The sequence below is a fragment of the Miscanthus floridulus genome, chromosome 1 (assembly GCF_019320115.1).
Source record: "Miscanthus floridulus cultivar M001 chromosome 1, ASM1932011v1, whole genome shotgun sequence".
Classification (NCBI taxonomy): domain Eukaryota; kingdom Viridiplantae; phylum Streptophyta; class Magnoliopsida; order Poales; family Poaceae; genus Miscanthus; species Miscanthus floridulus.
The window spans coordinates 10,602,711-10,626,819 of NC_089580.1; the positions used below are offsets into that span (position 1 = coordinate 10,602,711).

A 24,109-nucleotide genomic window follows, 5' to 3' on the forward strand; every position below is an offset into this window, starting at 1 on the left:
GATATCCCGTGACCGTGAGAATGCCTTCACCATGTTCTTGGAAAGCTACGGTTAAACATTCACAAAATTTGAAAGTCGTTTGATCGAGTTTCGGATTTTTTCTCTCTTGTTTCAAAGGCTGATTTTTTGGTACGGGCTGAACTTCAAATCATTTTAGAGGAACTTTAGCACTTCAACTTCTGGACCTTTTAAACAGAAGCAGCAATTTAATTAGAAGGGACGACAAAAAGCTTTACCACTATTTATATTAGAAACGAAAAAAACAAGCACAGTTCTAGTTTTTTTTTTATAGAAACAAACTAAAAGACCGCGCAACGAGGGAGTGCCACACCACATTACCCACAAATTTAGAGTTATGATCGGCCAACAATAACTCTATATAACTCTTCGCTCACTGACCCAACTAACCAAGTAACCAACTCGGTGAAAGCCACCATCCAACTCAAAGAACATTAGAAAAATAGCATAGTACCTTAATGAATAACTCTTTAATTAATTAATAGTAGAAAATTATCACACCACACTTGATTGCACGCCAACAGGCAGCACCCAGGCATGCTATTTCAGAAGCGTTGCCTGGCGTGCATGCAAACAAATGTCCAGCAACCAGAACCATTTCAGAATCGCAAAAGGCTTCCATTTAGAAGCAATTAAGCATGATGGAATGAAACCGACAAAAGAGTGAGTTTACAGTTACGACATCATCGAACGATCCAAAAAAATGTTGCATGCAATCTTTTCGGGAACTACTCTCCAGCTTTAGCAATAGAACATGAACTGCTGAACGTACTCCTTGACCTTGGGGAGTTGCTTCACTGGGACAGATTGATCAAACGTCTGAGTTGCCCCCGTTGATGAGCCCTGATCAGAATTGTCGTCCTCAATGTAGTAACGGGCACGGAAGGCACCCAGGTGTGCATAGTATGCCGGAGGGACTGTTACAAATACCAAAAGGACAAATTTTATGCAAAAGAAAATACATGAAAATCAAGACAAATTTGACTGATGAACAAACAGTTCGTGTAATCTGTAAAATAGTTTATATAACTGTATTAGTGCTCACCTATAGAGACTGAACGAGTGCACCGGGCATAGCTGTGAGCAAGAAGACATCAATATGATGAAAAGGTCAACCCCTGGTAAAATGGTACAATTTATTCAAATTGAGAGAACATCATCAATGAAGCTTACGTGTAGCAAAGATTATAAGTCAAGGTTTGCAGTGCATCAGCACTGAAACCATTTTCGTCCATAAGAACATGATAATGTGCTGGGCGGCTTGTTCCCTGTCCAAGGCAGAAAAATAAATTACTACTGAATCATTATCAACATAATAATTGAGGAGAATCATAAGTAAAATTAATAAAGCGACAATACGTAGTAAGGACTAGACTGATAAACACAATTCATATATGCAGTATACCTGAATACCAGAATGGCTACAGAGGTAAAAATCGAACTCGCTGGGGTGGCAGATCTTGGTATCAACAACAGTTCCTGAGGACAGAGTTTAATTGAAACTTCAAAGTAGGTTCAAAACAAGAATCGATACCTAAAAATAATCATGCATATCAATATGAACTGCTGCCTAGCTATGCGACTTGCATACCAGGCAGGATGTTTCCACTCCTGTCTGTCTGGTCTCGTGCACGATGATTTTCAGGAAACAGGCGGGTATGATGCCGCTTTTGCACAACAACGAATGTCACTCTTGGTTGGTACCCCTCCTGTAAACTTGCACATGCCTGGCAGAATTATCACAAACAACATGCATGTCAAGTAGCCATTAAATGCCAGAAATGGAAATGGCTAAAGCGGGTTAGACAGGAAAAGACCTTCCGAATTGCATCCATTTCATAAAGCAAGACTTGGCTGAACTGCCCCTCACTAACACCATCACTACAAAAATGGAGGATCTGCTATATCAGTATCAAACAAAGATAAGTAAAATTATGAAATTATCTCAACAAACCGATAGAATATAATCCTCGAAGGCTTGTAGCCAGTTGACTTGTGGAGTGACACGAGCAAATCTCTGCAATACATAAATGTCAGTACTCCGATAAAAAAAAAGAAAACAAAGTAATAATTTGTCTCAACTAACCTAATCATTCCACCTCTAACAGTGCCCTTCTGTGGATCTCTCACTTCTGTATAAAGACCATTTATAATTTCAACCCTATGACCTTGTGAAGATACCAAGCATTTGTACTTTGTAACTTGTGGCCAGTCCATGGATGCAACGACCTAAATGGATATGAATTAGAAAATATTTAAATCCCGAACACAGCATACATCATTGGCTGCGGAAGTTTGGAAGAATTAGTAGCACAAGTATGGAAATGCCATGCATTTTTCATTTAAAACTCATGTTACTAAGATGTGTCCACGAAGAATATTTAAAAAGGAGGTAACTTTGAAACTGAATAAATTAAGAACAAGATTCTACAACCACCAACAAATGCATTCAATTAGCGGCGTGTCTGTCCAAATGAAAACTAAAAGCTAAGACTAAGACTAAGAAAAAAGTGAAACTCAGAGAGAACCCATACTGCTGCAATAGATGGAGATGAACTTTCCCCAGGAGATGGGTGGGTAACATCAGCTCCAAAGACTATTGTAGGACAATCTGTCAGAAGAGGTATTCTCCAGTTTAAAGCATCGTCAAGCACTGTGTTCCTCCCACCAACCTAATTGCAAAATGCAATGCTGTCACTATTCTTTCAACCTGATTTTAAAGTGGACAGTAACCTAGCACTTAAAAAAGCTTCGTCCTACCTTTACATTGATTTTCAAGGAAAGATTCTCAAGATACTGATTTCCTCCTTTCCTTACATTCTTAGGTGCACAACACTGAGTGATTAAACCAAGCTCAGTTTCACAAAGTCGTTTTTATCCTTCCTACATATCAGGTAAAATTCAAGCAATTAGAACTTTAATTTGGAAAAAAGGATTAATTAAAAAGGTCAAAGAATCTTCGATCAGCTTGAAGATCCATTTAAACAACTTACCGTAAAAACCACTCATATCAGGCAAAATTATGATGAGTAACTCAAGTTGTTGATCTGTTAGACCTTGTTGAGCAAGCACTTGTGCAGAACGCAAATGGATACCCCTGATTTCAGCTTCTAAATTGTCTTGGTGTGCTTTCTTGATTTCTACACACGGTCTGGTACTCATTTGCTACAAAAAAATGTAAAATACTTTTAACTACCATACTTGATGGTGTGAGAAGTGCCATCTAGAGGTAGACTTACCATGCCAATGTTATTGCACATGCCGACAAGATGCTCGCAATACATCCCAATATCATTTGGATGCATACAAGAGGCGAAAGTTATACATGCCCAATATTTGATAGATCCTCCATTAACCATTCTCTGAAAATGTCACCAAATATTCCAAGATAAGATACATAAATATAGATTACAAATCTAATACTAATAGATCCATTGCAGTTATACATAATTATTTCATTTGTTGACATAATTAGGGACTAGACAAGTTTTACCAACCAAATAATCAACTAAACCGAGTAACATGAATGATAAGACAAAATTATGTGAAGGAAAGACATGGAGATTAGAAGAACAAGACATGATACCTTGTTAATCATGTTCCATTGTCCGATGGAAGGGTTGCAAACCTTCTCTTTTCCAGAGTCATGGTATTTAAGCTAAAAAATATTGGTTGATTGTTAGTAGATGGCAACTAAAAAAACGATGTTCTTTCATACTCAAAAATAAGAAACACATTTACCCTTGGAGCTGGGAGCACTCGAGCATCAACCAACGTAAGTTGGTTCATCACCTTAAGGCCAAATTCTTTTGCATAAGAGTCGTCAGAGTTGTTCTTATGGAATACCTGAGAATGGACGCAACGGATTCACTTTAAAAAACGTGAATAAAAGAAATACACACACACACACACACACCCCAAAAGGTACAAACTACAAAGTGAAGTCACAAATAGGCTTAGTGACGATATTCACCTCCAAAGTTCTGGCCTCCCTCTCTGATGGTCGCTCACAGGCCAACTTCAGGATATTCCTGACTTGATTCTCATTCAGCTTACTTGAGTAGCGTTGTCCCTCAACTATGCTGCAAACCTGCATATAAGTATGAACGTTATAATAACATGTGAATAGATCGGTATATCTAGGAGGTTGATAAATATATTCATGGAAATAGTTGTCCTAAAAGTGTTAGAGTAATCGAATTGGCAAAGAAAAAAGCATAAATTGCAACCTCTATAGGTAAATACATCTGCTTGCTAGCACTGCCAGCTTGAAGGCATGGCCAGTGAGTGTATTTCAAGGAGTAGTTATATTGTCGTTTGAAGTACTGCACAACTGATATCCTTGTGCCATTTTGATCAAACCTGTATACACAAAAATAAATACTTAAGGATATGATGTGATTGCATAAATGGAATGCAACAAGATATAGTAGAATAGATACGCGTCAAATCAATGGAGCTGAGGTTAGCCCCGTAATCCTGTAGCGCATGGATATATCATGTCTATGCTTGGTTGCGACCCGGACCCCCTTAAGTGCTTTCTTCAGCTGTGATGCAAAAAAAAACACGTCGTGATACATGGTGAAAATAATCATACAGACAATTAAATTAGGGTATTGTAAGATAAAAGGCTATATGGTCCATACTTTTGCGGTCCTGATCAGACAAACGCCTTGAAGTATCATGGAGGTTCAGATACTCCACTGCGAAGTCAATAACAGGTTGAGCCTTGAAAAATGACGTTGCAGAAACATCTGAGAGAGAAGAAATATAAATTTCATCAAAATCAAAAGTAAAGGTTTTCAACAACAAAAACTTCATATCTTTAATAACACAATTATCAACATGGAGCTCATCAGATTGAAGAAGATGTGTTATAATTCAAAATACAAAATAAAACCATACTGTTATAGTAGGCAGGAAAAAAGGAAAAACTATGCTATAAATTATGGCTGCTACATATACTTATATCTGATCACATTGTTGATTACTTGATTTTTTCAGAATTTATATTTTAAAGTGTATAAAATATTTTGCATGGTTGGTGAAGGGTATCAAAATTTTAGTTGAGTTAGTAGTTAAATCCAAATTGCTCAACTAAACTAGCTACACTTTGGAGTTCATATACTTTGTTGTGCTTATGCACCAAGCTCTTATTTTAGTGTATTTGTACAGTACAAAGACTAACATTTAGCATGATAACAAAAACTAGCCTGTGCAGCCCTAGCTATTAATAAGGTATAGAAGGGACTTATTCAAATATGAGAATAATGGATTCTTTCTAATTCAGAAGCATGTGTTTTGAAAACAATTCATGGCAAAGCGACAGGTCGATGTAAAAGTTACAATACCATCATGTATATACACAAAGGAAACAATAAGTCAGCAGCAAGCAATTCAAGGCAGAAAGCATTAGGTACAAGCTCACAACTCCACCTATATTAAGGGACAACCCCATCTGTGTAGGGCGTAGGCTCTGGTAGTAACCCCTCCAGCATTCCACACCATTTCCTAGATTCCCACCATTTCCAAATGCTTGTGGTGAGAAAAACGATTTTGAGATCGATGTATACCTGCCACCGGAATTGAAGTAAAGAATTAAAACCACTTCATAATTCATAAGTCAATGATAAATATGAAATGCTTGTGCCTGAAGTGCATGGATGCATTACCTAGCAGTTGGGAATTCTCTCAAAGCAATATCCAGAGCTTGGATAGTGTTTTGTGGCAGATCCCGATTCCTGCCTGCCAAGAACACTTTAAGGCTGTACATATCAATTTTTGCAGCACCCTTGATTGCCACCCTGTACTCTTTCTCGCTGCAAATCGTCATCAAACGATTAATTAGCACACATAAACATATTCAAGAATAATGCATAGAACATGCTTTTGGATGGTACGGGATTCAAACACACCCCTGGCCTGCCTGCTCTCTCAGGGTTTGTTAGGTTGAGCACAAACTCTTTGGATTTGAATGGCAGCGGACCTGCCGTGAACAGGCTTTTTCTTCTCTCTCAGGGTTGGATTACTATTTGCAAGGCGCTGAAGCTAAGAATAGCAACGAGACACAGATAGGGGTCATGTATACGTACATCGTAGTGGTAGATATCCGTGTCAGCGAGCTGGACATGGACATGATTGGCGCGCACCCGGCACCTCCGCCCGACGGTTCCGTACCCCGGCCGCGCGGGGAACACCGCCATCGCCTTGCTCTCGAAGCCGGAGGCAGCGCGTACCTGCAGGCGCCGAAAGCGCCACTTGACCGGCCGGCGCCTTCCCTTGCATCTGCGGTCCCGATGCCGGCGCGACCTGACCCGGCGGCCTCACTTGCATGGCCGGTCGCCCGGCCACAGGGCCCTGAACCGGCGCCGGCGCTGGGAGCGACGATGGGCTCGCTGCCGGTGCTACATGACCCGGCGGCCTTACCTGTATGGACGGTCGCCCTGGCACAGGGCCCTGAACCGGCGGTGCTGGGAGCGACGTTGGGCTCGCTGCCAGTGCGACCTGACCCGGCGGCCTCACTTGCATGGCCGGTCGCCCTGGCACAGGGCCCTGAACCGGCGCCGGTGCTGGGAGCGAGGTTGGGCTCGCTGCCAGTGCGACCTGACCCGGCGGCCTCACTTGCATGAGCGGTCGCCCAGGCGTAGGGCCCTGAACCGGCGCCGACGCTGGGAGCGACGACGATGGGCGCACTGCCGGTGCGACCTGACCCGGCGGCCTCACTTGCATGGCCGGTCGCCCGGGCACAGGGCCCTGAACCGGCGCTGGGAGCAACGATGCGCGCACTGCCGGTGCGACCTGACCCGGCAGCTTCCCTTGTTGCATGGCAGGTCGCCCGGGCGTAGGGCCCTGAACCGGCGCCAGCGCTGGGAACGACGATGGGCTCCCTGGCGGTGCGACCTGACCCGGCGGCTTCCCTTGAAGGGCCGGTCGCCTGGGCGTAGTGCCCTGAACCGGCGTGCTGGTCTCATCTCATACTCTCGTCCACACCGGACATCGCGTTCGTTTTGAAAAATCTTGTTACACTTCCCTGCGGCACTCATGACCAGAATCAATTAATTCTGACGGAAGGTTCGTTCAAAAAATAATAATAATTCTGACGGAAGCACCACGAGTCCGCCATGTCAACTGTGCATATCCTAGCCTCTTTGGCTTGGCATGGTTGTAGTTCTTTCAAAGGCGATCGTCCATCTCCAATCATGAGTTGTGCTAGAGCTGACGAGGCATATGACAATGTAGCATGCCACATAGAATGAGGGACGAGGTTGCTGAGTCAAAAATAAAAAGTGTGAAGACCATAACGACCACCTAGATAGTTAACGATGAAACTGAACCCAAAACGCAATGTTTGAGAACTAAATAAGAGATAGTTCTATGATAAAATTACAACCAAAAGTAATGTTTAAGGACTAAAATAGTCATTTTGAAAATTTAATTAGAAAAAATGAGGCTAAAAGGATAGTAAAGGTAAAATAACTATTCGTCCCTTGTCTTTCAAGTATTTGTTTATCACTCACAGCAAGGGGATGAACGCAATAGCAAGACTCTTAGGCCTACTACCACCGCCACCATTGGTGGCAAGCAAACCATGATGCACAGGTCGAGTTATTTCTACTACTTCGTCACAATTTAGAGACAACTTTTTATGGCATGGATAGAAGTACATGGCTTAAATTCCGCCCCCTCCCCTCCCCGGTTAGGAGCTATACTATACATTATCAAAGAATTGATTTGAAACTAACTTCTTTTGGTTGAGTTCTACCTCCAGGGTCCATATTAAATACTCCATTCATTCTAAATTATAAGACGTTTTGACTCTTCTAGATCCATTGATTTTACTATGTATCTAGACATAAGTGTATATCTAGATTCATAGCAAAACCTATGTATTTAGAAATGCCGAAACATCTTATAATTTGAAATAGAGGACGCTTTATCCTTCCTGCATGAAAGAAACGCCACAGCTAAAGATTAAACAAGAATGCATACAGAACGTAGCCAACAAATACTACAAACTTTGAAAGCCATTTGACTTGCTTACCATAAAAGAAACTTGCATTTGCATCTGGCAATACAACAATTAGTAAATCAAGCTGTGGCCTAGTCACACCTTGTTGGGCAAGCATTTGTGCAGATTGTCTATGAGTATTTCTGAGTGCAGCTTCTAAGTTATCTGGGCGTGCTTGCCCAACATCAACACAAGGTCTCCCATTTATTTGCTACCACAAAAAATGAGAACATATAAACCTGCATAAATAATAGTGAAACGAGTACATGATCAAATGTTGCATCTTTACCATGCCAATATCATTGCACGCCCCAACCAAGTTGTTGCAAAACATCCGGACGTCATTTGGATGCAAGCGAGAAGCAAAAGTCACACAAGCCCAATACTTAATGGATACTCCATCGATCAATCTCTGATAAACACATGTAAAAAATGTTGACAAATAAAGATATGGAAACATTTCAGTAAAAAAATGTGGAAACCTAACATTTACTACATTTGTGAATCAGTGAATATAGCACTTAATAAAAGTGTCACCAACAACATTGCAGGTGCACATGAAACTAGAATTCTTACCGAAAAGATAATTTTGTTGTGACTGAATAAAAGTAAAGTGGAGCTCAGAAAGAAAATAACATGTAATACCTTGTTGTTCATGTTCCACTGACCAATGGAAGGACTACACACCTTTTCTCGCCCAGAGTCATGGTACTTAAGCTAAAATGGATATAAATGATCATCAGTACAGACAACTGGAACATCAGAGTGTAAAAAGATCATCCAGGAAAAGAACAAACTTACCGTCGGAGCTGGCAGCACACGTGCATCAACCAAGGCAAGTTCATTTGTCACCTTAATACCAAATTCTTTGGCACAATGATCATTACCATAGTTGTTCCTATTAACTACCTGAGAAAACAAAGAAGGTAGGGTTTTTATTAAAAAGTAAAAACAAATAAATACTGAATACCAAACAAAACTATAGACTACAATGTACAAGAACAAACAAAGAGTCAACAATGGGATAGTAGTTACAAAATTCACCTCTAAAATGCTACCCTCCCTTTGAGTTGATCGCTCACATGCCATCTTCAGGATGCTTGTGACTTGGCGCTCATTTAGCTTTCTAGAATAGCGTTGTCCTTCAAGTATATTGCAAACCTGCATAAATAAGTGTCATCCTGAAGAAATCCGACAAAAAACATTGACACAAACAGATGAAGATATAGGCACGACCTCCATGGGTAAATAAGTCGGTCTGCTATCACTGCCAGCTTGAAGGCATGACCAGTGAATGTGTTTCAAACAGTAATTATATCGGTGTTTAAAGTATGGCAAATTTTGCTATTGGACATGCCAAATGACGCGTCTTTGCTGGCGGACACTGCGTTTTCCATCTTTTGCCGTGAGACACTCTGGTTTTTGGAAATACTGCCAGTGGGCACCGCAACCCAGTTGCACCCAGTTTTGGAGAGAGAAAACTTTGTTTTGGACATCAGGTGCCCCTGAACCAGACTTGGCACCGTCCCAACCTGGTCTGGTTCGACCCAGTTGTAACGGCCGGCCCGCACCCGACTCCGTCGTTAGGGTTCCAGGCACGCCATTTCCCCAATCCCGCTGCCGCCGCTCACTCCCAATCGCGCCGGTCAGTTACAACGGTCTGTTCCTCGTTCCCCCTCTTCACCGTAGAGGCGGCGGCGGCATAGGCTGCGGCGGCCGGTCGGGCGTGGGTGCCGGCGCGACGTAGGTTGGCGGGCGTCGTCGACAGGAGAGCAGGCCTATAGAAGATGGCTACAGGATCTGGCGCTTCTTCGTCGACTGGGTCGCGTGGAGCGAGAGAGGGGCAGGCGCTGTGCCCTTTCTGCCACACGGCGACGGTCGTGGAGCGGACGTCGAGAACCACAAAAAATCCAGACAAGCCGTTCTACACTTGCAGGAATCGTGACTGGGTGAGTTTTCTTGATTTTGTTCTTGCTACATTTGGGCGTTTTGAAATCGGATGTAGGGTTCATCCTATTGATTTGGCTTTCGCTGTAAAATAGGGCAACGGTACCTGCAACTTCTTCATGTGGAAGCCAGAGAGCGCTGGAGATGGCATGGATGGTGCAGCAGTGATAGCTGTGTTGAAGGCTCTGGAGAATTCTCTGTTGAACTTGAACAATGTTGTAGTTGCTCGGAGCACTGTTGTGGCTAGAATAGCTGGAGAGCAAATAGTTGTTAGGATGATGGTTGGGGCCAGTGTGTTTGTAGGTGTTGTTTGCTTTCTTGCTTTGTGCATGGTATTGTACAAGCAAGCATGAAGTATGCTTTGTAATGTTTGTGAAATATGAATGAAATGCAGTTTGAATGGAGTAACTTCAACTTGATTTGTTCCCTTTTTTAGTTGTAAAGTTAAAATTGCAGCATCACTACCTTCAACTTAACAGCTGACTTAATTTTAGCATGACAAACACAGGCATACCAGATCATTAATTATGGAACATCATACCAGATGGCAATATCAAGTTCACACCAACAATAGCCAGGTTCACTACATTACCAGATTACAATACCAGGTTCACACCAACAATATCACAGGTGGCAATAACAAGTTCACACCAACAATATCCAGGCTCAAAAGCACACAGATTACAATAGCAAGTTCATAGAACCACACAAAAGCACACCAAAAGCACAGGTGGCTCAAAAGGTTGCTTCTGTCTTGGTCTTCCCAGTACAGGCATCAGGCCCCTCCCCTCTTGCTCCTAGTGCAGGCGCTTGGGCTCTGACTCCTAGTCTGTGCCCCTAGGCTACCTCCAGCTTGCTGTTTGGCCTGCCTCCTAGTGACTGGGGATCTTGGAACCCTGTAAGATGGCAGATGTGACCATGTTATCAACTACACTTGGCTTTAGATTAAGAACAGTGTTGGCAAGAAATGGATCACTTACTGCACTGATTGCTCAGGAGGTGTAGGCTCAGTTGGAGTTGTCTTCTTCTTCTTGCTGGTTTGTTTCCCCTTGGTGGAGGCCTTTCTCTTCTTCTTGGCTGGCTCTTCTGTTGTTTCTATGATCTCAACAACCTTTGGCTTATAAGTCCTTCTCTTCTTCTTTGGAGGTGCAAGTGGTGGTGCATCAGGGTCTGCAACAGTTTCATTGCAGGTTTTCTGCAGGTGTCCAAATCCACCACACCTTCTCCTTCCCTTGCTGCTGGACCCACCTTCTTCAACTCCAACTATCCTTCTCTTCCTTGGCCTTCCTGCTGCTCTGTTGCATTTAGGAGGAAGGAGGTTGAAGCCAAGGTTCACCTTTTCCCATTCATCCTTGCTTGGCATTGGAGGCACTGGAGTTGCATAGGCTACTTTGAACATGTCTATAGAATAGTAGTGGTCAACATAGTCCTCTAAGTCTACCCTTCTAGTGCCAATGAAAGCTAGGGCATGAACACATGGCAGACCAGTTAACTGCCAACCTCTACAGGTGCACTCTCTCTTGTCTAGATCAACAATGAACCTCAAAGGGACCAGGTCCTTGTTGACTCCTCCAACTTCACCAACCATTGGGCCACTCTTGTGAATGTTGTACTTCAAGTTTCTGCTTTTGTTGTGCAGCTCCTTCATGACAGCTGGCAGAATCTTGAAGGCAGAAAACTTGGACAGCAGTTGCATCCTGGTGCAAAATCTCTCCATGATCAACTGCCTTATCTTATCCATTAGCTCTACAACAGGTAATGACTTCTCTTCCCTTATCCAACTGTTGAAAGTCTCTGCTATGTTGTTTGTGACATAGTCACATTTGCTTGTTGTGCTAAACTTACACCTTGCCCATAGCTGCTTGTGATTGTCCTGCAGCCACCTAGTTGCCTTGGGGCATGCCTTGTGCATCTCATTCCAGTGCCTATCATGGGTTGTCTGTCTATAGCACCTTGATGTAGGCCATAAGTTCCTCTCAAACACTTCTCCCCTAAACCTCTTCTGGAAATTCTTGACTAAATGCCTCATGCATTCTCTATGCTCCACCCCATTACTGAAAACTTTGGTAACAACCTTGTCTATTCCTTTGCCTACAGTTAGTAAGCATGGAAACAATGTCAGGTGGGGAACATACAACACTCAATTGAAAAACAAGAGCACAATGAATGCAACATACCTGCATCAGTTGAAATAACAAGACCATTTGGGGAACCAATAGCCTTGTGCAGCATCTTCATGAACCATTCCCAATTCTCCTTGGTCTCACTGCCAAATACTCCATAGGCCACTGGGAACATCCAGTTGTGGCCATCTATCCCTACAGCTGATGCTAACTGTCCCTTCCACTTTGTTGTCAAAATTGTGGAATCAATTCCTAAATAAGGTCTGCAACCTTGCAGGAAGCCATCTATGCATGGCTTCAGTGCTACAAACATCCTACTGAATCTTCTCTTCTCATCTACAATCTCCCTCTCAATCTCTACAACACTGCCAGGACTCCTCTTCTCAATCTCCCTTTTCCAAGAAAACACATGTACAAAGCTATCATCCTAGCCACCCATGATCTCATCTAAGGCTATTTGCTTACCGTCCCAAACCACATAGTAGCTCAGCTATACACAAAAATTCTCCTCCAACTTCTGCTTCAAATCTTTAGCTCCAATAGTTGGATCTTCCCTAAGCCAGTTTATAACTCTGTCCTTCACCCAGTGATTGTTAGCCATACAGTTGTTATGGAATTTGCTTGTGCTGGCACAATTATGCTTGTGTGGTAGCTTCTTAATCTGCAGCCATCAACCAACGGTTAGCACACAACAATTGATAACTAAATTAAACTAAATGAAGCATTACAAAGCTCACATACCTGCCATGTCTTGCCATCAGGTAACTGAGATGCATGAATCCTCCACGGACATCTCTTGGCCTTACAATATGCTCGGTACCGCCATGACGCACTATATGGAACTACAAGTTCAACTTCATTAAGCACAACATATTGTCTAATACATCTCTTAAAGCAGAAACCATCTTCAAAAGTAACACCAAGACCTATCTTAGGGTTATCTATGTTAGTGACATGAACAACACTGTCATAGTCCCTACCATCATCCACAACTAATGGGTCATCATCTTCTGGGTCACTATCAGGATAGTAAGCAGGGTCAGCATCACCATCATCATTGACCCCATCCTTGTACTTCTCATTCTCATCATCTACTCCTACATACTCCACTTCATCAGCCTCTCCCCAGTCATCTTTAGCAATATCTTCTTCTTCTTCTTCAGCAATAGCATCATCATCTTCACCATCATTATCAAGATTAAGACCCTCATCACCATTAGCATTAGCCTCACAATCACCATCATTATTAAGATCAACAGCTTCACCATTGTCATCAGCTACTAGATTAGGCAGTACAAGTTCATCACAGAAGATCATAGCTATTGGCTGACAATTAACCTGACTCTCCTGAGTGATAATAACAGACTAAGAAGACTGAGAGGCATTGGCATTATAACACTTAGACTTTAGCAAACGAGGACCAGTGTCAACAACATGTACAGTCAGTGGCACCTTCCTACTGTCCCAATACACATCAAATGCATGTAACAGAGCAGAATCAGAATCTATGCGCACTGTCTCATCCTTGGTTTTGTCAAAGAAGGTGACCTACAGTTCTTGGTCGACCCCATGGACTATCTCCTCACCAAGGCACCCAAGAAACCTCATCCAAGAGAATTTATCCTTGTCTACCACACGCATGTAATTAGTAGTTACATGATAATCATCGAGCCCATCTGGTCTTTGCTCTACATATGCAGGTACGCTAATCGCCAGTCTACACGCGGAAGTCGGATCCATCGTAAATCAACACAAAGGATAACAACCAAACTAAACGATTTCAAAATCGCAAGCATTCTACCACATCCGTAGGCATTCATCTACAAATAGTAGGGATTCAAAAGACTCACCCTTTCACTAGCCATTTGAATTGTGGAACCCTAGGCAGAGACCTAGGGCACTACCCATTCTTCGAGCTGGGGGACTTCATCTTCGGGGCGCGGGGGTACTATAGATCCTCAACCCCCCATGGCGGATGACAGCCAAGGCTCGATCTGTCAGCGGTGGCGGGCACTGGGTGGACGGCGGCACGACGAGCAGTGGAGATGAGTGGGTGGCGGCGCGATTGGGAGTGAGCGGCGGTAGCGGGATTAGGGAAATGGCGCGCCTAGAACCCTAACGACGGAGTCAGGTGCGGGCCGACCGTTACAACTAGGTCGAACTAGACTAGGTTGGGACAGCGACAAGCCTGGTTCAGGGGCACCCGATGTCCAAAATGAAGTTTTCTCTCTCGAAAACCGGGTGCAACTGGGTTGCGGTGCCCACTGGCAGTATTTCCAAAAACCAGAGTGTCTCACGGCAAAAGATGGAAAATGCAGTGTCCGCCAGCAAAGACGCGTCATTTGGCATGTCCAATAGCAAAAATTGCCTTAAAGTATTGAGCAACTGAAACCCTTGTCTCGTCTTGATCAAACCTGTATAAGCAAACATGAATATTTGAATATATGTGTCGTTAAAAAATAGTGCAGCATGAATTAAGGAAAAGAAGATCAATTAAAATGGAATAGATACGTTAAATCACTCAAGGGAAGTGAGGTTATCCCAGTAATCTTGTAACGTATGGCTATATCACGGCGATGTGTTGCCACAACCCGTACTCCTTTGAGGAATTTCTTCAACTACAAAGTGAAACGGCAAAACATGATACAATCAAACCATATAACATTAGAACTAAATGAGGATATAGTAAAAGTATGATGTTCAATACTTTTATGCGATCCTGGTCAGACAAACGCCTTGAGGTGTCACGTATATTGAGGTACTCCAATGCAAAGTCCAAAACCGGTTGAGCCTTGTAAAATGTAGTTGCTGAAATATCTGAAAGGGAAATAGACAAGAAGTGGCTTCTACAGAAAACCAAGCTGGTAAACCCTAATAAGCACTTGTATACAACATGCCACAAGATTACTTTTAGACTTTTTGCAGTTTAGACAAAGTATAGAACCAGTGCATTTGTGTAATTGGCTAGTAAAAATAGAACAATATACAATCTCTATATATAATCTTATTAAAAACTAGCAAGCATATGGGCCCAAAAAGTACTGAAAATTATGCACAAAATTCTTAATATATAGTATTCCCTCCATTGCAAATTATAAGGTGTTTTGGCTTTTTTTTAGGAAATTGATGTGAGGCATATGAAAGAAGCACCTTCAACATTACTTAGGTATATATCTAAAAAGGGCCAATATGCAAGCAAAGGTGTGTTGCTCAAGTTTAAGTTGGAGCTCGCTCTTGTAGATTTGATCTTGCCACCTTTATCACCACTTAACATGTCATGTTTGAGCTCAAACCCATTGCTTAACGGGTGACAAACACCTGGGGTATTACACAGTTGGTGCGGAGCTGGCGCTAGGTCAGAACGTGGTGCAGCCACTGCCTCCCGAACCACGGTTAGCGGCTGTAGCGGTGAGCGGATGGAGCGATCCGTCTGGTGCATCCCCACTCTCCTAGTGGGGAGAGAGGGCGCGTGTAAGAACGATAGCAGCTTCTACCAGCGCCCAGAGGTTCCGGTAGACCGCCCGCTCCTAGGGGTCGACGGGCTCGGGAACGCCGCGCAGAAGCATTGTCGCAGCGGTGATGTTCTGGCTAGCCCGAGCGAACTGTGGTGGGTCGTTCCCCTCGTTTATGATGTTACGCTGGACCTGACGGGTGCGACTTCGAGCGCCGTCGGCCGGGTCATGCGCATGGGGCGCAACATGCTGTACCGAGCGCGCCAACGCAGACGACGGCTAGTTCTACTGCTGTTGTCGTAGCTCCTCGGCGTGCCCCTGCGCGAGCGCGAGGGCCCCCGCATGTGGGTCTAGAGGGGTGTGAGTCTGCACAGACTCCGCAACCATCGGCGGCTGCCCTAGAGCATCGGCCATTGTGCACTCCCGGGACTGACGGTGACTAGGTGCCACATCGCCGATGCTAGAGCCGTCGCTCTCAACCTCGTCATCCAGGAGTTTGTGGAGAGTGGTGGGAGCATAGCTCGCCATTCCCATAAATTCGGATGTGAGAGGGGCGGTGCCAGCATCCTTCGGAGCCCCCAAGCGCATGCGTCCGTGGGAAACGCGAGGTCATAGGGGAACCGATCGTATGGTGTTTGCGGTGCGGACAATACGGTCCCTCTGGATAATCGGCGGGAGATAGTAAATAGAGAGTAAATAACAGTATGTACATTACTCACAGCGGGGTTTGAGCAGAGAGTTTTCTCGGAATGAAGCGCAGAATCCTCGTCGTTGAAGTCATCGTGCATCCCGGAGCCGATGGAGGTCGCCCCTCCGACGGGCACCGGAACGAGTGCCTCCTCGCGGAGGTGAAGTACACCGAGCCGGTTGGCAACGAAGTCCAGGCTTCCGAAGAGGAAGGCCTGGGATGGCTCGAAGACGGGTGGAACCCACATCCCAACAGGTGGGAGTGCGGGAAACTCCAGTGAGCCGAAGCGAGTTGTATCGCTTGAGCCCGCCATGGCGAGGGTGGCGGAAAATGGGCCATCCGATGACCAAAAATTATTGAACGTACAACATCTTCCCCACGGACGGCCCCAACTGTTGGTGCAGAAAGTGATCAACACGTAAATATTTATAGTTTTGTCGTACGTTGTGATTGGAGGTGGCCTAGCACTCAATGACACAGGGTTTATACTGGTTCAGGCAACGTGCCCTACGTCCAGTTTGAGTCGGTCGGTGACTTTATTCCTGAGCCCAGGTGCTCGAAGTTTGCAGTGGGGTTACAAACAAGAAGGAGAAAGATGGGGGGTACAGGAGGTCCAGTCAGACTCTGGTCAGAGGAGCCGAGAGTGACGGGAGCCCTGCTATGCGCTAAGTGTTCAAGCGTGTGCTCGTGGTTTGAACCTGGAGGTTCTGTTGTTGTGGACTAGTGAACTTGATCGATCGAATGAATCTACCTGTTGGAAGAGAGTGTATCCCCTTTTATAGATGAAGGGGATGGCTTTACAAGCGAGAGGGATGGAATACGTACGCTACTAAGCCTTGTTGCCCACGCCGGTGGGTACAGGACGATGGTAGGCGCCCATAATACTGTTGAATGTCAGATGCACGTGAGAGGTTGTGTTGTCTTCTTCGGGTATGGCAGACGTCGGTGCCTACCACACTGTTGATACCTGAGGCATGAAAGGGGTTTTACCATGTTTGCCTGGTACGGTAAATGTCGGCGCCCACAACATTGTCGATGCCCAGAGGCATGTGGGGGGAGTCTTACCGTATGGGAGTTAATGGCGCCCACAATACTGTAGGGAAAATATCGGTTCCTACAATACTGCTTGGATTCTGTCGTGCCAGGGAGGTCATAGAGTACTGTTTCTGCAGATGTACAGGGCATGGTCCCCGGTATTTTGGTTTGACTTGTGCTCCCTGCCTTACTTTCTCCGTCCATTTTCTGGTCCTTACCGAGCCGGCGTCCCCGGTCGGTTGGTCCCAGTTGGCTCTAATCGTGCCAGTCGGAGAAGAGCAGTGAGCAGGGGTTTGGCGCATCCCTGGTCGGAGTCGGAAGTAGTGTTTTGGCCAGGCCGTCCGGAGGCGAGCTGGAGACCGAAGCGAGCGCTCCGGTCGGAGAGGTGGGCCGGAGTAGGAAACGGGCGCCGTTCCTCCTCGGCCAGGCCTTCCGATCGGTGATTGGATCGCCCTTCTGGCCTGTCGTTTAGGTACTTGGGCCGCCCATAGGTTGTTTGTTATTTGCAACGTTGTCTATTGGGCCGAGCCTTTGTTGAGAAGCCGGTCCGTGAGGGACCCTGGGTTTATGAACCCGATAGGTAGTTAAAAGTATTTTACATTTCTTTTTTTAGCAAATGAGTACCAGACCGTGTGTAGAAATCAAGAAAGCACACCAAGACAATTTAGAAGCTGAAATCAGGGGTATCCATTTGCGTTCTGCACAAGTGCTTGCTCAACAAGGTCTAACAGATCAACAACTTGAGTTACTCATCATAATTTTGCCTGATATGACTGGTTTTTACGGTAAGTTGTTTAAATGGATCTTCAAGCTGATCGAAGATTCTTTGACCTTTTTAATTAATCCTTTTTTCCAAATTAAAGTTCTAATTGCTTGAATTTTACCTGATATGTAGGAAGGATAAAACGACTTTGTGAAACTGAGCTTGGTTTAATCACTCAGTGTTGTGCACCTAAGAATGTAAGGAAAGGAGGAAATCAGTATCTTGAGAATCTTTCCTTGAAAATCGATGTAAAGGTAGGACGAAGCTTTTTTAAGTGCTAGGTTACTGTCCACTTTAAAATCAGGTTGAAAGAATAGTGACAGCATTGCATTTTGCAATTAGGTTGGTGGGAGGAACACAGTGCTTGACGATGCTTTAAACCGGAGAATACCTCTTCTGACAGATTGTCCTACAATAGTCTTTGGAGCTGATGTTACCCACCCATCTCCTGGGGAAAGTTCATCTCCATCTATTGCAGCAGTATGGGTTCTCTCTGAGTTTCACTTTTTCTTAGTTTTAGTCTTAGCTTTTAGTTTTCATTTGGACAGACACGCTGCTAATTGAATGCATTTGTTGGTGGTTGTAGAATCTTGTTCTTAATTTATTCAGTTTCAAAGTTACCTCCTTTTTAAATATTCTTCGTGGACACATCTTAGTAACATGAGTTTTAAATGAAAAATGCATGGCATTTCCATACTTGTGCTACTAATTCTTCCAAACTTCCGCAGCCAATGATGTATGCTGTGTTCGGGATTTAAATATTTTCTAATTCATATCCATTTAGGTCGTTGCATCCATGGACTGGCCACAAGTTACAAAGTACAAATGCTTGGTATCTTCACAAGGTCATAGGGTTGAAATTATAAATGGTCTTTATACAGAAGTGAGAGATCCACAGAAGGGCACTGTTAGAGGTGGAATGATTAGGTTAGTTGAGACAAATTATTACTTTGTAGTTTATACAGAAGTTTTCTTTTTTTTTTCCAAGACAATTTAGAAGCTGAAATCAGGGGTATCCATTTGCGTTCTGCACAAGTGCTTGCTCAACAAGGTCTAACAGATCAACAACTTGAGTTACTCATCATAATTTTGCCTGATATGAGTGGTTTTTACAGTAAGTTGTTTAAATGGATCTTCAAGCTGATCGAAGATTCTTTGACCTTTTTAATTAATCCCTTTGTCCAAATTAAAGTTCTAATTGCTTGAATTTTACCTGATATGTAGGAAGGATAAAACGACTTTGTGAAACTGTGCTTGGTTTAATCACTCAGTGTTGTGCACCTAAGAATGTAAGGAAAGGAGGAAATCAGTATCTTGAGAATCTTTCCTTGAAAATCAATGTAAAGGTAGGACGAAGCTTTTTTAAGTGCTAGGTTACTGTCCACTTTAAAATCAGGTTGAAAGAATAGTGACAGCATTGCATTTTGCAATTAGGTTGGTGGGAGGAACACAGTGCTTGACGATGCTTTAAACCGGAGAATACCTCTTCTGACAGATTGTCCTACAATAGTCTTTGGAGCTGATGTTACCCACCCATCTCCTGGGGAAAGTTCATCTCCATCTATTGCAGCAGTATGGGTTCTCTCTGAGTTTCACTTTTTTCTTAGTCTTAGTCTTAGCTTTTAGTTTTCATTTGGACAGACACGCCGCTAATTGAATGCATTTGTTGGTGGTTGTAGAATCTTGTTCTTAATTTATTCAGTTTCAAAGTTACCTCCTTTTTAAATATTCTTCGTGGACACATCTTAGTAACATGAGTTTTAAATGAAAAATGCATGGCATTTCCATACTTGTGCTACTAATTCTTCCAAACTTCCGCAGCCAATGATGTATGCTGTGTTCGGGATTTAAATATTTTATAATTCATATCCATTTAGGTCATTGCATCCATGGACTGGCCACAAGTTACAAAGTACAAATGCTTGGTATCTTCACAAGGTCATAGGGTTGAAATTATAAATGGTCTTTATACAGAAGTGATAGATCCACAGAAGGGCACTGTTAGAGGTGGAATGATTAGGTTAGTTGAGACAAATTATTACTTTGTTTTCTTTTTTTTATCGGAGCACTGACATTTATGTATTGCAGAGATTTGCTCGTGTCATTCCACAAGTCAACTGGCTACAAGCCTTCGAGGATTATATTCTATCGGTTTGTAGAGATAATTTCATAATTTTACTTATCTTTGTTTGATACTGATATAGCAGATCCTACATTTTTGTAGTGATGGTGTTAGTGAGGGGCAGTTCAGCCAAGTCTTGCTTTATGAAATGGATGCAATTCGGAAGGTCTTTTCCTGTTTAACCCGCTTTAGCCATTTCCATTTCTGGCATTTAATGGCTACTTGACATGCATGTTGTTTGTGATAATTCTGCCAGGCATGTGCAAGTTTACAGGAGGGGTACCAACCAAGAGTGACATTCGTTGTTGACTTGTTGTGCAAAAGTGGCATCATACCCGCCTGTTTCCTGAAAATCATCGTGCACGAGACCAGACAGACAGGAGTGGAAACATCCTGCCTGGTATGCAAGTCGCATAGCTAGGCAGAAGTTCATATTGATATGCATGATTATTATTAGGTATCGATTCTTGTTTTGAACCTACTTTGAAGTTTCAATTAAACTCTGTCCTCAGGAACTGTTGTTGATACCAAGATCTGCCACCCCAGCGAGTTCGATTTTTACCTCTGTAGCCATTCTGGTATTCAGGTATACTGCATATATGAATTGTGTTTATCAGTCTAGTCCTTACTACGTATTGTCGTTTTATTAATTTTACTTATGATTCTCCTCAATTATTATGTTGATAATGATTCTGTAGTAATTTATTTTTCCGCCTTGGACAGGGAACAAGCCGCCCAGCACATTATCATGTTCTTAAATGAAAAAAATTAAAATTATAAAGTTGTAGATCTCATCGAGGTCTACAATTTACATATAAAAATTATCTTCATCCGACATCGTATTGAAGGGTTTTCTATTTTTTAAAACTTGAGTCTCGTCACGCCACAGTATTGTTTTGTCGCGTGATGAGACTCAAATTTCAAAAAATAAAAAACCCTTCAGTACAATGTCGGATGAAGATAATTTTTATATGTAAATTGTATACCTCGATGAGATCTACAACTTTATAGTTTTAATTTTTTTCATTTGAGGACAGTAAGATGCTCGAAAAAATAATATAAAATTTCAGCACCATAATAATCGTCTACTAGCGCTTGCCGCATTAGAGCACTAATATATTATTTGTATGGAGTTAAATAAAAATACTTTTTATACCAAAGTTGTAGCTCTCAATGAGATCAACAACTTTGTAGTTTTGAGTTTTTTCATTTGAGGACGTTAAGATGCTCAAAAAAATAATTTAAAATTTTAGCGTCTCCCGAAAATAGAAAACCGCTTTTGAAACCCGGCCGAGGCCTTGTTTAGATTGCCTCAAAATTCCAAGTTTTTTCACTCTCTCTTCATCACATCAATTTTTGGACGCATGCATGGAGCATTAAATGTAGGTAAAAAAAAATAACTAATTACACAATTTGGTTGTAAATCACGAGACGAATCTTTTGAGCCTAGTTAGTCCATGATCAGACAAAGTTTGTCAAATACAAACGAAACGTGCTACAGTGTCCAGATTGCAAAAATTTGCAATCTAAACAAGGCCCGAGGACTAAATTTGTTCGGTTTTGATAGTTGGAGGGTGTTTCTTGACCGATTTCATAGCTGAAGGTTGAAAATCGAACTTCGGCGCGAGTTGAAGGTTGTAAAGCGTACTTTACCCTTCTTATGGACGAAAATGGTTTCAGTGCTGATGCACTGCAAACCTTGACTTATAATCTTTGCTACACGTAAGCTTCATTGATGATGTTCTCTCAATTTGAATAAATTGTACCATTTTACCTGGGGTTGACCTTTTCATCATATTGATGTCTTCTTGCTCACAGCTATGCCCGGTGCACTCGTTCAGTCTCTATAGGTGAGCACTAATACAGTTATATAAACTATTTTACAGATTACACGAACTGTTTGTTCATCAGTCAAATTTGTCTTGATTTTCATGTATTTTCTTTTGCATAAAATTTGTCCTTTTGGTATTTGTAACAGTTCCTCCGGCATACTATGCACACCTGGGTGCCTTCCGTGGCCGTTACTACATTGAGGACGACAACGGGGGCAACTCGGACGTTTGATCAATCTGTCCCAGTGAAGCAACTCCCCAAGGTCAAGGAGTACGTTCAGCAGTTCATGTTCTATTGCTAAAGCTGGAGAGTAGTTCCCGAAAAGATTGCATGCAACAATTTTTTGGATCGTTCGATGATGTCGTAACTGTAAACTCTCTTTTGTCGGTTTCATTCCATCATGCTTAATTGCTTCTGAAATGGTTCTGGTTGCTGGACTAAGATGTCCAGAGCAATATATATAGGTCTGTTTGGTTGAATGACAGTGGCCTGGAAGCTGCCTTGAGTCTCGTTTGGATGAACCCTGGGGCATTTGTTTGCATGCACGCCAGGCAACGCTTCACTTCAAGGCCTAGGCGAGCAAAATAGTATGCCTGGGTGCTGCCTGTTGGCATGCAATCAAGTGTTAATTAAAGAGTTATTCATTAAGGTACTATGCTATTTTTCTAATGTTCTTTGAGTTGGATGGTAGCTTTCACCGAGTTGGTTACTTGGTTAGGTGGGTCAGTGAGCGAAGAGTTATATAGAGTTATTGCTGGCCGATCGTAACTCTAAATTTGTGGGTAATGTGGTGTGGCACTCCCTCGTTGCGTGGTCTTTTGGTTTGTTTCTATAAAAAAAAAAACTAGAACTGTGCTTGTTTTTTTCGTTTCTAATATAAATAGTGGTAAAGCTTTTTGTCGTCCCTTCTAATTAAATTGCTGCTTCTCTTTAAAAGGTCCAGAAGTTGAAGTGCTAAAGTTCCTCTAAAATGATTTGAAGTTCAGCCCGTACCAAAAAATCAGCCTTTGAAACAAGAGAGAGAGAGAATCCGAAACTCGATCAAACGACTTTCAAATTTTGTGAATGTTTAACCGTAGCTTTCCAATAACATGGTGAAGGCATTCTCACGGTCACGAGATATCGCCAAAAAGTTTGGGCTTTACCAAGAACATTGAATTTCCTCTATCAAACTAGGAGTTTTTAAAGGACCTTAAAATCAAGGATTCAGTATGTTCAAGGGAATTCTTTTACCCTCTATTCTAAACTTTAAGCGTTTTGGCTTTTCTAGATACATAGCTTTTGCTATGTAGTTAGATATAAACTGTCTATATACATAATAAAAAAGAATGATGTATCTAGATAAAAAATGTCTTATAATTTAGAATGAGAGAGTATCTACCATATGACTATATATATGTTCACCAGAGGTCATTACACTAAGATTGAGCACAAGAATCAACCAAAATATCCAACTCAAAGAAATCAAGTATTTCACTAAGGTTGCCAAGAGGGTTTTTTTAGAAAAATGAAACCTGAGAGATTTGTTGAGGTTCGAAAGCCATGATATGACCAAGTTCTAAGGACAAAAAAGGCACATGCCAAAATTGTGCCAAAACTCAGCCAAAACAGTTGTAAGGACACGCGAGCCTAGGAGGGAAGGATGGATTGGGTCACTAAAGAATTAATCATATGCCAAGGCCCAACTTGATTTTTAATATAAAAACATGAACTAACTAGTATATTGTGCGCCTTATGTTTTTCTATAGTGCTCTAGCCTACACAACCCATAAAAGAGTTTTCCAACCTAAGTCAATCCTATCAGCGAGCCTATGCTAATCCTAAGCAGCCAGAAGCACGAAACATCACTACGTTCCTCGTTCTAGAAACATTTGGTTCCCGTTTCGAAAACATTTGCGTTGTATCGTTCTACATATTCCCACTCCTGTTCCACATTCTCATTCCCTTCCAGGAGCATAGCTGCTAAGTGCTAATCTATGAGAGATAAAGACCACACAAAGCCACAAATCAATCATAATGCAAGAACTTTAATGTGGTAACTGGTCAGTAAAGAGCAAGGCAAAAGAGTGAAAACTATTGGAGCCGATGATTTATCTCATGGTTATCAGTTGACAAAACAC

At 42.7% G+C, this 24,109-nt stretch overlaps 2 pseudogenes; one reads left to right on the top strand and one right to left on the bottom strand.

Annotated features, from left to right (window-relative positions):
- Nucleotides 1–607: 607 nt before the first annotated feature.
- Nucleotides 608–24,109, bottom strand: part of LOC136542745 (protein argonaute 12-like) — a 249,583-nt pseudogene continuing 226,081 nt past the window's right edge.
- LOC136542888 (protein argonaute 12-like) lies at nucleotides 17,888–22,290 on the top strand (annotated as a pseudogene).